The sequence below is a fragment of the Teleopsis dalmanni genome, chromosome 2 (assembly GCF_002237135.1).
Source record: "Teleopsis dalmanni isolate 2A chromosome 2, ASM223713v2, whole genome shotgun sequence".
In the NCBI taxonomy this organism is placed as follows: Eukaryota; Metazoa; Arthropoda; class Insecta; order Diptera; family Diopsidae; genus Teleopsis; species Teleopsis dalmanni.
The window spans coordinates 245,882,985-245,886,720 of record NC_051847.1 but is presented as its reverse complement, the minus strand read 5'-3'; positions in this window follow the sequence as shown (position 1 = coordinate 245,886,720).

Here is a 3,736-nt window from a genome sequence, read left to right as displayed (position 1 = left end):
AACCCTCAGTGGCACACCTCCGTGTTTTTGGTAGTGATGTGTATGTTCATATTCCAAAGGAGCAGCGTACAAAATGGGAAAAGAACTCGTTTAAAGGCATTATGGTCGGCTACAACGAAGGTAGTAAAGCTTACAGGGTGTACGAGCCTATAAATAGAAGGGTGATTATTCGTCGTGATGTCATATTTAATGAAACACCTGCTACAGTCAACGAGGTGTATGAAAAATGCGATATAAATAATCGCGTTGATGACGGTGATAATACAAAGACACAAGAGGTGCAACAAAATGTGAAATCACAGAAGTCATAAATCTCCAATATTAACAAGAATCCATATCAACAAGAAGTGCAATTAAAGCACAAATCCCTCTCAGTAATACCAGTAGCTGAATTATGTGTTGCATATGTTGAACCATTAACTCTTGAGGAGGCATTGTCTAGCAAAGACTGCGATAAATGGACCGACGCAATTAGCAAAGAAATTCAATCATTGGAAACCAATAAGACCTGGATTTTAGTGCCTCGCACAAATGACATGCATGTAATTTCAAACCGTTGGATTTTTAAAAAGAAGTTTAAAACTAATGGTGACATTGAAAAATACAAAGCTCGTTTAGTGGTGAGAGGATGCTCACAGAAATATGGCGTCAATTACGATGAAGTTTTTGCACCGGTTGTTAGATATGAATCGGTAAGGACGGTTTTTGCAATTGCTGCGGCACGTGATATGAACATCATACAGTTTGACGTGAAAACTGCATTTCTACATGGTAATTTAGATGAAGTTATATACATGGAGCAGCCAAATGGTTTTGCTAAAGACGATCGAGTTTGTTTACTGAAAAAGAGCTTGTATGGCTTAAAACAAGCTTCAAGGCAATGGAACAAACGAATTGTACATTTTCTCACCAATTTTGGTTTTAGGCAATCGTGGGCAGATCCATGCGTATTTACATATGAAGTGAATAACGATGTCTTATATTTATTACTTTACGTTGATGATAAGCTTATATGTGGTCATAATACTGAAATCATTAAAAGCTTACTGCATAATTTATATATCGAATTTGAAATAACATATCACGAAGCAGAGTTTTTCGTTGGATTACAAATTAAAATTGATAAAGAAAAACGCACATTAAAATTATTTGAAAAGGTGTACTCAGAAAAAGTTTTAGAACGTTTTAATCATTTGAATTGCCATCCTGTGTCAACTCCAGCTGAAGTCGGAATGAATTTTGTAAAAGACGACAAAACTAACAACAAATCAAACATACCGTATCGTGAAGCTGTTGGATCACTTATGTACTTAATGATTTGTACCAGACCAGACATTGCTTATATTGTTGGAGTTTTAAGCAGATATCTTGAAAAACCCTCAGAAACACATTGGCAAGGAGTGAAGAGGATTCTGAAATATTTGAAAGGTACAGTTGATTATGGCATTCATTTTAAAATGCATTCAGAGCACATACAGTTATCAATGTACTCTGATGCTGATTGGGGCGGCGACAAGGATACTAGGCGCAGTATTTCTGGTTGGGCTGCATTTTTAAATGGTGGAGCAATTGCTTGGAGCTCACGCAAACAAACAATTACTGCTACATCAACTACGGAAGCAGAATTTGTGGCACTTTGTGCAGCTACTAAGGCAGCGAATTGGCTTAGGCAGCTTTTGTGTGATTGTGGGTATGAACAGCGTTCACCAACAATTGTTTTTTCAGACAATCAACGTGCGATTACACTGGTCAAAAATCCCCAGTCTTCGAAAAGAACGAAACATATTGACATTCAATATTTCTACACTTGTGACATGCAGGATCAAGGTAAAGTTGATGTGCAGTACAAGGAGACGAATGAACAGTTAGCAGATGTATTTACAAAACCTTTAAGTAAAGAAAAATTTTTGTATCTTATCAATAATTTTGTTAATATCTAAGTAAAAATTTAATTTCTAAAAGCGAGAGGGAGTGTTGAAAATATTCGCTTTTTATCATTGTGGCAACACTTATTGTTGTACATTTTCTTATTTTTTCACTTTACTTTTGTTTTGCCCTTCTTCTCGTTTTTAATCTCGTGGAGTGAACACGTTTTTTCTTTTTGTTCTAAAACTTAAATTGGATTAATAAAATACTCATATTAAATAAATGCACGTTTCTTATTTAATAAATTTAAGCTATAATAATCAAACTTCAACAGGTTATGGGCCCAGGAGCGCGATCACTAAAAAAAAATTACATTAATTGTTTTTGAATAAATTTTTATTTAAATAGCTGTATGGATAGTGAAGGTTCTCTGGTTCCTGTAGATTCTGCAATAGCGATTGATTTAACTAACAGTTTAATTGAAGATTTACAAGACAGCTGTAAAATAGCTGAGGTACAAGATATAAACATGAGTGAATCAAGGATGTATCATATACACCGTTTCAATGGACAGAATTACCAATTGTGGCGACGACAAATGGAGATATACATGAATGAGAACAAGCTCAACAAATATATTCTTGGAACAGAAAAAAGAACAGATGTAAATGGCATCCAATGGGATGACAAGGACGCGGAAGCACAGGCTTTTATTATGAGAGGAATTGAATTGGAACAACTAAAATATTTAACGGAATGTACTACGGCAGCACAAATGTGGTCGAAATTAAAAGCTGTGCATGCTGAAAAAAGTGAGCAATCAGCGCAAGTTTTACTTGAAAAATTTATGAGTACTAAAATGGCAGACGACGAGCTGGTGGTTGACTTCATAGCAGATATCATATCAATAGCGCAACGACTCAATGATATGCAGCTAGAGCAAAAAGAACCAATGATCATTGCAAAAATTTTAAGCAGCTTACCAGTTAGATTTGACCATGTACGTACAGCATGGTATGCGGTGCCACGCGAAAACCAAAATATTGAACGTCTAACTGATCATTTAGTAAACGAAGAAAGCCTCATGAATATAAGGGCAAATGGCGGAATGAACACTAGCAATGCAGTCTACTTTATAAGTAAAAGCAAACACAGTAACAATACGGCCAATGCAGTGTTTTCAACTAGTAAAGGAAAAGGCAGTAACAATATTACTGTAAAACGTAAGGGCAATTGTAATTATTGTAATAAACCGGGTCATTGGGCCCGTGAATGTAGAAAACGTAAAAAAGACCAAAACTATGCACATACTAAAAGGAACGAACCGCAAACTCTATTACTTCAAAGTGCGAATGAAAAAACTTGGCAAATGCAGCAAGCAGCTGACAGTGAAAATACGTATTTATTCAATTTGAACTCAACAAAGAATTTAAACAAGATTGAAAACGTATTCTATGCGGACTCTGGTGCAACTGACCATATGTCATTTCAGAGGGAGCTTTTAACAAATTTAGTTGCTGAATCTTGTAATGAATATGTAAAAGTTGGCGATGGCCGGCGATTAAAGGTAGAAGGTAAGGGTGACATTGAGGTACGTGGCAATTCAAACATTTTGCATCTTATTAAAAATGTTTTGCTAGTTCCAGAATTAGATAAAAATTTTATATCAATTTCAAGAGCAACTGAAAGAGGTGCTAGAGTGACATTTGAACCAGGTGGTAAATACGTTTATTTCATGAATGGAGACTCTCTGATCACGGAAGGTGAAAGTGAAAACAGACTTTATCGCTTGAATTTGAAACCAGTGTTGACATCATCTTTAAATGTTTTGACATCCGAATCTGCAATGCTGTGGCACGAGCGTCTTGGA